This window comes from Acanthaster planci, linkage group LG08 (assembly GCF_054643075.1).
Source record: "Acanthaster planci isolate LZ-2023a linkage group LG08, COTS_SCS, whole genome shotgun sequence".
Taxonomy (NCBI): domain Eukaryota; kingdom Metazoa; phylum Echinodermata; class Asteroidea; order Valvatida; family Acanthasteridae; genus Acanthaster; species Acanthaster planci.
In genome coordinates, this window is record NC_141784.1 from 14,725,351 (window position 1) to 14,737,429 (window position 12,079).

Sequence of the window (12,079 nt, forward strand, 5' to 3'; positions counted from 1 at the left end):
AGTGAGTAAAGCAGTGACAGGAATGGACCAGGAATGAATTAATTGAAAAAATAGAAAAAATAAAAAAAAAATTGAAAAAATAGGAACATGAGTGAGTATACACACAACCAGTAAACCAGTATCTGTAGTGGAGGAGAATACAAAATATTTTAACTTAACTTATCTATAGAAAATAAGCTAACAAGGTCTCAAAAAGTGGTTAACAGTATGCGGGCCAAATCAACTGAAATACATGTACATGTGTAACACCATTGGACGGTAAAAACTTATAGAACCGTAGCCTCCAAGAGTGCAGAGCTAAGCTGCCAACAAATCCTCCAATTTTAATACGATTTTACATACATCCCAGGGGGTTAGGGTTAAGTGAAGATCAAAATGTGGTGTTACCTGGGAGGCAAACGATCAACAGACTCCTTAAGCAAACAACAAGATGGCAGCCCCCAAGACATGATAGAGATACATACAAAAAACGACAAAGATATTAATATAAGGGTCTTTCCAAAAACAATAAGATTTGAATCAAGAACAGAACTCACAGGTGATTTATATTAGAAGAATCAAGATTTGGAATGAATGCTGTCAAGCAGAAAAAAACAGAACATTATTGAGAGAAATTTGTTTTGTTCGTAGGATCCTCATGCTAAAAACCCAGCACTTCTGGAGGGTGTTGTAGCGATTTAATAGTCACAACTTGAGAGTGCACTCTACGGTCAGCACATTTACACATCACTAAAAATTTCATACACTGTATATGTACATGCATCCCATGTTTATTATTGATAAAGTTCTCCATAATAAAAGATATAGTTTACTTTACACTTCCTCTGTGACTTAATTACCGTTCCGTATATTGGTGGCCCTAGCATTGCCCAAATCGACTTTACCCACAATCAGTGTTCAAAAACGTAGTTGGCACAAATTCAGTTTGAGTGTTCCGAAAAGTGGTGCACTTGCATAAATCTCAGAAAAATAACTTCATATTTAGATTCTTGGGTATATTTGTTATCATATAGAAAGTGAAACAATGTTTCTCTTTCGTTCTCATAGTAATCCTCAGCTGAATTTGAGAACCCCACAGTCTTTCCGATCGATAACAGCACATAGTCAAACCTGTGTACAATCCCTATCGAGAAGAACTACACCTTTAATCTCATGTCTCGTGACTATTGATGATGTCATTATGACAACTACAGTATGTTCTGGGACCACTCTTTAGGTGGTGGAGTATGAGTGTGCACAAACATGAAATCAGTCAGATTGACCAAAGTATCAAAGTCTGGTTGTTGAAAAACATGTACCAAACCTATGGGGAAAATAAAATATTGAATAATCAATGAAAAAATCACATGACGACGTCACCCAGATGTCATTAATTAAGCCACACTCTTGTACCACAGTCTCCGTTGGCAGTAACTTTGATGATGATTGAGGATTGCCAAGTTACCAAAATGGTGCCTAGAAAATGTGTACAAAGTCAATGGGCTAAAACCCCATGCAGATAAACTGCACCTTTAACTGAGCGTCCATGATTCTTGGTTATATTTGTAATCGAACGAAAAGAAATTTAGTCTTTCTCTTTTGTTCTGGTAGTAATTCTCAGTTGAAGTTGAGGAATTAAGCTTGATAAAACAGTAGACTCTCGGTAATACAAGCTTGGGTATTAGACAAGACTCCGGTTTAGATGAGCATATTTGCCAGTCACGACTGAATTTTGCACATTCCTGTGAGGGAGAAAATGTGCAATACAAGCTCAAATGTTACAAGATTTCGGTTAAGACATGCAGTTTTGTGCATTGGCAGAGTGGAAATCTATTGTTATCTGTCTATTCAGCGCAAGCTTTGTTGAAGGCAACTTGTCAATCAGTCAGTCCATTCAATTTTGAAAGGCTCTTCTGTAATTCGTGTGTGTGCACCAAATTGAGCTGTTTGTGTCCAGTGCTGCAAGAGAGACAAACAATGGGTATTTTCGGTCCCTGTACCCAACATACATGTAGAAATTCTGGGTGTGGGTCTCGTACTACCTGAATGCAAGCGAGTGCCACCAAAAGTGCTACAGTATTTAGGCCACTGAGTGGTGACAAAAGAAATCTTTTGTTTGATTCCCCACCCCCCCCCAAAAAAAATTCCCCAAGACCAAAGTCCCCCAGGAAACTAATAAAAATTGTGTTCCGTAACCAAACACCCAGCCCCAAAACCTGCCCACCCGTCAAAAATTGTTACCCGCTCCCCACCGTAACACGAATATATCACCCCTCCCGATTTTGACATTCCTATTTTAAAATTCCCAGTTTAAGAAAATCATGAGTAAACCGTGGTTTTCAGTCCAAAAATGTTTAAGAAAATAACAACCATAAGTTTTGAATTAAAGTGTATCCCTCGCTAATCATTTTTCACCAAATCCCACACGCCTTTCCAAAGTAAAATCTGAAATTCGCCCTCTGCTGTTCACACCAGCAATAATTGGTTTCCTCCCATTTTTGCATGCACCATGTGCAGCTTGGTGTTGGTTACCAGCTAAAATGTTAATGTACTTACGTTGCGTCTGTACATGTGGGACGGCAGCTTTCGCGCAAGACAAGCTAATTTAGTGCCAGGGCCCTTGTATTAACAAGAGTTAAATGTAGTGTGTAGTAGACAAACATGTACATGTACAACCCTATACCAGAATATTAAATAATCAAAATTAAAAAAAAAATCACATGACATCATCATGACATCATCCATCTGGAATAATTCTTGTATTTAGGTTTTTGTTGGCTGTCACTTTGATAATGATCAAACATCGCAAAGTTACCAAAATGGTGGCTTAAAAACGTATAAAGTCAAAGAGCTAAAAATCCCTGTGCAGAGATACTGCTCCTTTAAACTCATGTCATGTGATTTGCGTTTAAATTGAAAAAGTTTTATGAAATATTACTTGATATTTTGAGTCTTGGGTATATTTGCAATCAAAAGGGTGAATTTAGTATTTCTCTTTTGTTCTGGTCGTAATTCTTGGTCGAAGTTGAGGATTGTGCACTCATTAAGCTCGATAATAGTGTGTAGTACAAAAACGTGTACAATCCCTATGGACAAAAACTGTACCTTTAATCTCATGTCACGTGACCACTGGTGATGTCGTTATGACAATTGTGTTCTGGGACCCTCTTTATGTGGTGGAGACTGAGTCTACACAAACATGAAATCAGTTAGATTGACTAGAGTCCCGAAGTTCGGCTGTTGAAAACTATGTACAAAACTAATGGGGAAAAATTAAATATTCAAAAATCAATAGAAAACTACAGGTTCTGTGTCTGTCACAGGGATAGGACACGGGACTTTTTTGCCTTTTTGTTGTTCTGAAGAAAAGTGCCTTGTTGGCATATCGTCAGTTTCTATAAAATATTCATATTCATACACTGACATATTTTTAGGTTTAACAAAAAGACATGCGCTTCAGGAGATATACTGTTCATAAGTGCTTTGAAAACTGCACGTTTTATGTCATGTGATTCGTCATGCGATGACATCATCATCACATCAGGTCAATTTTTCTCTAAAGCACTCTCCTTGGATATCTGGAAGGTTTGAACCCAATCAAACATGTACTTCACAAGATATAGTTCTCTGAAGAGTGCACCTTTAATGTCATGTGACATGATCATCTGTTGATGTCATCATTACATGACATCAATTTTCATTTATAACACTTCACTGTCTAAATACATGTACCTGCCGAGTTTCAATCCAATCAGACATGTACTTCAGGAGATACAGTGTATAGCACTTTAAAGGACGCACCTTTAATGTCACGTGACTTGTCTGCTGATGACATTTCATCACATTAGGTTAATCTCCGTTTATAAACCTTCCTTTCCTGCACATGTAAAGATTTCAATCCGACTGGTACAATACTGAATGCAATAAAAGATATTATTTTGTTATCGTAGCAAGAGCACCGATTAGAGATTGCAAACATTTTTCCCCTTAGGCATTCCATAGAGTGGGATCTGCTCTCCACACCATGTGCTTGGCAATTGTCCAATTCCTGAGTATATAGTCAATGCACTGTCCACTGCCTGCGTTATCTATAGGCAGATATTGGGCGTCTATGCTACAGTAGCCAATGCACAATTTGTGAGTGGGAAGTTTGAGTTCGCAAATATTGTAAAGGGGGTTTTCGTTATCGGCACTTCAGCTGTGTGAAGAATTATCGGTACACCACTCATGCATGTCATGCAGTTGACTTCAATGTTTTAGCTATCATCTAAAGAACAATTCACGCATAAATCTGTTACGGTTGATTTTTTGCTGAAGCATGTGTGTATTTTGAATGATTAAAAATGATCACCTTAAATAACTGATTGTAGTTTTACACCTGATGACGTCATCTTTGAGGACCATCTCTTCCCTTCTAGGTCTTTCTTTATTGTAACTGTGAGTAGGATCCAAGCTTGCTAATTTGACTAAACAATCTCTTGAAAGTATACAATGTCAATGAGAAAAATAAAATATTTCAAATTTCAAATAATGATTCAAAAGATTACATCATGACGTCAGTGAAACAGAGTAAACATTGCTCTTAGGTCTTCCTATGGTGTAACTTTGATGAAAATACATCTCTGCAGAGTGACCAAATAACCCTTGAAAAGTGCGTACAAAATGAATCACACGATGTCATCATGACATAATGCTTCACGGCACATGTATCTTTGGCACAGAGTTTTTCTATTTCCTACAGGATATCTGCAAAGTTTCAATCCATAGGAACATGTACATCAGGTGATAGGGCTTCAGAGAGTGCACGTTTAATGGCATCATGTTATTTTTGTCTACATCACTTCTCTTTGTGGCTGCCTTAATGATTGCCACAATTAATAGACAATGTTGAATTCCATCAAGTGAGGGCGCACAACACTCTTGGTAATACACATACAAATTTAAATCACAAAAGCTTGCAGAAACTTTTTATTAGACTTTCAGTTCGGTTTGTACGCGAGACCAAATTTCAACATCTCTTCAATATGTTCGAAATAAAGTGACCCTGATTGGGATCGCAGATAACAACACAAGGTTTCCCTTGTCGACTAAAAAGCATAATGGGCAACAAACGATGTAATGAATAGTTATTTCAAATATGTGCACTGAATTTATTTTGTGTACCTTAAGCTCGTATAATTAATAGACTACCAGTGTTTGTAACTGTTGCTTTGTTGGAACGTACAATTTAATATCAATCAGGTAGTACTACTACGAAATGTTGAAGTTCATCATGTGAGGGAGCAGTTCAGTTTTCTCATAAGGGTTTGATAGCGCGAATGATGATCTTCTTCTGTTGTGTTTACATTTGATCAACCCTGATGGTCTAGGGTGTATGTAAAATCTTAAAATCAGAGGAATGGGGACTGTTAGGGATATTGGTATACACAAACTTAGAAATGTCAATTTTAAAGATGGGAAGAAACTAACACATACAACAATTTCACACAATTCCTTCAAAAGTACAACTTCTTGTTGCCTATTTGAAAAATCTGCAAGTGCACATCAGCACAAACTCTGAATGTGGAATTTAAGTGTATGTTGAAAAATATACTCAAAGTATTGAACATGAAACCTGGTCTAGAGGTTAAAGGATTATCAGAGTTGAATGCTCAAGTGTCCTTCTCTTCATTTATGACACATTAAGGGAAAAACTGCTTTTGTATGTGCTTTAGGAGATTTTACTATTGTGTATTACATGTATATAAAATCGGTGAGGTGTTTTTTGGCCCAGATTTCCAGACATACTTAAGCAGACAAGGGAACACAAAATATGAGGCTCTTGTGAATGTGGAAAACATCACATAATTCGGAAACTTGTAATCACAATTTCTGCGGTAATTTTGAAAAAAGTGTTGGGCCTTGTACACATATAGTACTTCTCATGTCCTATTGTGTGCAGTTTTTCAGATCATCTTGGTATTTTGATGAAGTCCTTCTGCAGAACAATCTTGCATTTCCACTGACAACACCTGGGACACCACAGACTTCCTCCCTGTATGTGTTGTTAAACATTCTTCCGTGTCATCTAAAAATGGAAAATATATTCATTATGCATCAGTTTATGTATTGATGCCTGGAAAAAAGGTGTCAGAAGTTTCAGCGCTTTTGATATCACTTAGCTACATAGGATTAGGAATGTTATAGTTGGGGACCAGACATACGCATGTTGATCATTAAGCGATTTGCATTATTACATGTATGGGTCCCCCTCTACTCTTTGCTCATGACTGCCTTTATCAGAACTGGCCATTTCTTGTGTGTCAATACCAACAGCAGGCCTTGTACATGTAAGTACCAATTACCTTGTTATTTTCTTTGCAATTGGTTGTCCAACATTTTCCTTCATATTGGGTAGCCGTGCATGGATAAGTAACCGCATTATATTCCCATCCTTGAAAATAAAATCAGGAGAACATGATTTCATTTGAGTAGCAGAATGAACGATACCTTTACAAAGCAAATAATGGGGATCAACTACTGTAAAAATATCAGGATCTTGTGAGTGCTGAAATGTTTGCACTATTCTTCCAAAACCATATTGAAACATTTCTGCAATTTTCTTTCAATAAGTTGTAGTGGTTACACATACATGTACAAGTAAATCTCACTTCCTGTCGATTGCAGTTTTTTAGATAATCTTGTTACAAGCACTTTGATGTAGCAGTTCTTACCATTCTGTGGACCAGTCCTGGTTCAACTGCATTTCCCTCAGTGATACCGGGGACATCTACCAGTAACATGTGCATGTATGAAGACTGCCTTCACGTCTGTGCAGATGAACATCGGTATCATCACAAAAAAAGGAACACATTTATTACAGGTGCACCAGTTTATGTGTTCATGCATGGAAAACTCATGTCAGAACTTGGACACAAGCATCGCCCGTGTTCATGTATTTGTGGGATCTCATTAAATGGGGAGTATGTGGGGACCTGAATCTTAAAGCGGGGGACCAGGCACGTGGGTGTTGATGAGGAAACCAGTCATGAAGGCGGTAGATGGATGCCCCCCCCACACACACACAAGTGTGTATTTGCCTGCAACAGGGAACCCCCTGTTGTTCCTCTTGTTTGTATACTAACTTTTTTAGAAGACCACCCATATGTTTTGTACCCAGTTGTCAATTGAGGACCATCTGTCAATCGGCAACCTTATTGTCCTCTATTGTTCAGGGTCCCCAATTGAATGCAGAAACAAACTCACAAACACACCCACACACAAACTTTGCTTCATAACTGCATCGATCAGAACTGGCAATATGTCTACATGTATATGTCAATGCAACAGTAGGCCTTTATACCATTACCTGTTAATATCCTTGCCTTGTCAGGTTGTATAGCATCTTCCTTTATCGTGGGTACCCAAGCCTCTGACATGTATGTAACTGCAGTTATTTTGAATTCCAATGCTCTGAACTAACAGAGAGAACAAATTTATCTCTAGGTTTCACTTCAGCAGCAACAAGAAGGGTACCTATACATAGAAGCAAATATAAAGAAAGAAACAGCTTACATGTACATAAATATGTAAATAATCAAACACTGTGAACCAGTAGTAATATGTTTTTGTCTTTGGGGAATAACAATGAAATATGCATATTGTGTTTTGAAATACATGTATGAAGCAAACAACTGCTTTCATGTCTTGGGGCATTTTTCGTTAAGTGTATCATATAAAAACTGTCAACTTCTTTTCTGTCCTGAAGATTTCCAGACACTTCACATGACATGGGGATCAGTTGAAAATACTGGGATCTTATGAATGCTGAAAACTTTACACTATTCTTCCAAACCAGTTTGAAATTTTTTTGCAGTTGTCTGTCAATAAATTATAGCACTTACATGTACACATTCAAGTAAACCGACTTCCTGTCGATTAGATTTTTTTTACACAATCTTGTTACAAGTACTTTGATAAAGCTCTTCTCACCGTTCTGTGGCTTTGTCCTTTTGCTTCGACTGCATGCATCTTTGAAACCAGGGACATCTAACATGAATGAAGACTCCTCTCGAGTGTTGATGAACATCTGTATCATCGCAAAAGGAAAATATTTATTACAGGTGCCCCAGTTCATGTGTTGATGCATGGAAAACTGATATCAGAACTCAGACACAATAATACAGCATACATGTTTTCAATGGCCCACATGTAGCAACCTTGGGTTCTCACTCAATGGGAAGTACGTGGGGATCTGAATGTTTAAGTAGGGGATCGGGCAAGTGGATGTTGATGAGGGTTCTGTTCATGATGGCGTTACATGGATGCCCCCCCACACACACCCACATACACTCCCACACACGCACAAACTTTGCTTCATGACTACATTAATCAGAACAGGCAATCTTTCTGTATGTCAGTGCAACAGTAGGGCTTTTTGCCATTACCAGTTAATATCCTTGCTTGATTATAAAAACAGCAGCTTCCTGTATCATGGGTACCCGCGTCTCTCAAAGCTACATGTAACTGCAATGATGTTGAATTCCAGTGCTCTGAACTAGCATGGAAAACAGATTTTTCTCTAGCTCTCACTCCAGCAGCAACATGAAGGATACCTATACACACAAAGCAAATAAAGAGATTTAAATATTCCATATGATCAGCTTACGTTGACATGTAAATAACCATAGGTTTACATTAAAATTTCAAACATTTTTGGATATACCATGACCCCATAAGAACATGGTTTGTCTTCTGGGGGCCATATGTGCACGGTGAGTGTTTTAGGGGACGTTACACAGTTCAATGTCTATGTTCAGCATAATCATAAATCTTTCGCAAATTCTGGTTTGATTTGCCTTTGAATAAAATCAATCACACTAAAATCATTGAATAATGGGCTCAGGAGGGAGTATAATGAACATGCGCAAGTTCATCTCTGGATTGTGCTGAACACACAGGACGTACATGTACATAATAGTTATGGTATCAATGCTGTTCTGAGCTATGGTCTGAGTAACTTAAACTCAGCAAATCACCATTTTAATCATTTGGACATGGTCAGACGCCACTCAGGATATGTCAGTGCAAATTTAGAGCTAATTTGAGTCAGTTCAGTTTCCCCTAACATCACAGTCCAGAGCTACAGAGCACAGTAAGTGCAGACAAAAACTTGCAATTGAGAATGTTTCTTAATGCTAATTGCCTACCAGAAGCAGTTCCAGCACTTCATCCATCCAGCTTCCAAACCCAGCTGCCCGCTGCACTATACCCTCCAAGTGCTTGTTGTACATGTATATGTGTGATTGCATATGGAGTCGCTCGTTGGGTACACCCATGCTCATGATCATTGTGATCATGCCTGTTCGGTGTCAACTCCCTCCGCAATTTCTTGCTCTGGTGCATAAATTTGGTTTTACATGTAGTTTAGCTTTTTTGGGATTACTTTGGAATCCTCTAATCAAGCCAAGTCCATGAAGCACTCATATAGTGCAATTTCAGGTCCGGGAAGTCCCAAGAGAGGTCCTGAGAAAACACGTGCACGTCGAAAATATCGTCCCGATGTGTTGGGTGTGACCGCGCAAATGGTCGATACGTGCATGGACAAAATGCTTTAAACAATTGGTTGAGGCCTGACATACATGTAAACTCTCCGAGTTCATTTTCCTCGATATTTTGCACGATTTTTCACATTTTTCTAGCCAAATTATCTAGAAATCATGCAATAAGACTGTGCAACAGCGCTTACATCCACCGATCGCACAGATCAGGGCCGTTTTCCAATACTCAACGTCGTCTGCGTCTCAGGCTTCGTTCCCAAAAGCAATCCCCGATTGTGGGCCTGAAGCATTTAAATTACATTGGATTACTGTAATTTTTGGCTTTCTTGCATCATATTTGATGTTCTGTGGCACTATTAGACTGATCACTGCGCTTATAGCTTCAAAGTCAGCTAGTAAAAAAAAAAAACAGTTGAAGCCTGAGCTGAATAGATGGATTTCACATTAGCGCCATCTGCGCATATCCGCATCAAAACGAGGCTCTCTATGTTGAACTTCGTCGCGCACACCCCCGGAGTCGACACAGTACATGCAGTATCCAGTTTGTAAGTGTGGTGCCACTTCAGTTTAAACCATGCCCACTGCACAAGATACACGACCATCGCAGGTACATGTATGTTAGTTTGAGGTAAATTGCCATTATATTTCTTTTGATTTTATGTGTCGAGTCATCCTGAAAGACTCTTCCACAAAAATTTGCAGCCTGAAAAGTCTGAATTTAACATACTTATGTTTTTTGCCTCTTGACTCCTTACTTTCAATCATCTGATTGAATTAAGAATTCAAGCTGATACATACAGCCTCATTTTCAAATGCAGAAGTGTGCAGATCGATGCTAAAAGCGTCGTATTGGGATCCCACTATTGAGTATTGGAAAATGGCCCAGCTGATCGCGGAAAGTATGGACATGCGCAAACGCTTAGGCAAAACGGCACTTGTATGTATGTACAAAGTCAATGGAAGAAATTAAATCTTCCAAATTAAATAAATTGTTTCATGATGTCAAAGTGAAGTCATTCCTCTGGGACTATCTTTGCTGTATGGTTTTTGCTTAGACAAAATTTCATTTTGTGGAGTGGCCGAAGTCCATGCCATTCTGCCAGTTGAAAAACGTGTACAAAACCCATGGGGAAAATTAAATATTCAAATTCAATAAAAAATGTGGTGTGACGTCATAACATCATGCTTCGTGGCACATCTTTGCCATAGGGTCTTTGCTTGAGGCAACTTTGATGAAGATAGGAACTTGCAAAGGGACTAAATTGCCACGCAGAAAAACCCTGTACAAAACCTGTGCAGGGTTTACGTGATGGCGTAAATCCTTCATTATGACCATTTGGATGCAAGGTTTCAACAGAATATCATGCATGTACTTCAGTAGATAATGTCCTTTAAATAAAATGTTATTTGACTCCACATCAATGACGTCATCATCACATGAGGTTAATTTTTCTATAAAGCACTCTCTTTTCAAGATATCTGCAAGAGTTCAACCTGATGGGACATCTACTTCAGGAGATATAGGGCCCTAAAGAGTGCACATTTAACGTCACATGACTAATTCCCTGATGGCATCATCAACACAGGAGGTCTTTATTCATCTGTTCACTAGTGTCAATTAGAAAAACGTGTACAAAACCAATGGGGAAAAATGAAATAAGGCAATGACGTCATCATGATGTCATAAATTAGGCAATGATTTTGAACCATGGTCTTTGCCGGCTGTAACTTTGATGACGAATGGAGATCACCAAGTAACCTAAATTGTGCCGTGAAAACGTGTACAAAGTCAATGGGCTGAAATAAATATTGAAAAATCAATAATAAATCGCTTGATGGATGACGTCATCATGGCGTCATTGTTCTCGGCACATCTGGGAACATAACACTGCCATTAAAATGTTTCGAAAACTGCCGCCATGTTAACATGTTGGCCCGTGCAGCTGAGAAAATATGTATACGATGGTGCAGTTTTTGATTGCTGCTAGTAAGATCAAACAAACAACAGAGAAAGGTACGACCGGGCCTTACTGCCAAAATTCAGGCTCCCCAACAATGACTTAATCTCCTTTAATGTCAACTTGTATTTGGACAATGCATAATCTACTTTCTCAAGAACAGAAATTATCTTGATATGAGGGACTTAGATATGTTGATAGAAAGTGTCGACCACCAGGCCGAGAAATGTTACTTGAGTCGTTGGACCTTCAGTCTTGTCTGGAGTAAAGGGAACACCAAACTCCTTGCACACTACCCCAAATGAACATAGGGCACGCACACACTTGAACGAATTGGGTCGACCACCAAATAAGAAGTCATCCAGATAATGTTACACGTGCCAGCAACTCGCCTTGTACAGTATTCAAGAGATGTGCAAAAATATTCGAACGTCACACAAGAAATGGAACAGCCCATGGCATACGCTTGTCACAATAGAGATCCATGTTATTGGAAAAACCAGATACTGTAGATTAAAGTCATTCTGGTAAAGAGAAAGTAAACAGAAAGCAGATTTAATATCAGACTTGGCCAACAGCGCCGCCTTATCCTGCTTTGAAACC

At 38.6% G+C, this 12,079-nt stretch overlaps 1 protein-coding gene and 1 long non-coding RNA gene across 5 annotated transcripts in view; one reads left to right on the forward strand and one right to left on the reverse strand.

Annotated features, from left to right (window-relative positions):
• wdr60 (WD repeat domain 60) overlaps positions 1-12,079 on the forward strand; it is a 270,009-nt gene that overhangs the window by 1,214 nt on the left and 256,716 nt on the right. The gene's annotated exons all lie outside the window — the stretch shown is intronic.
• Positions 5,857-8,144, reverse strand: LOC110986068 (uncharacterized). Its single transcript, XR_002599072.2, has 5 exons — positions 7,951-8,144; positions 7,328-7,494; positions 6,693-6,788; positions 6,324-6,412; positions 5,857-6,046 (listed from the first exon to the last, which is right to left on the reverse strand). It is a non-coding gene; the product is annotated as an uncharacterized LOC110986068 (long non-coding RNA).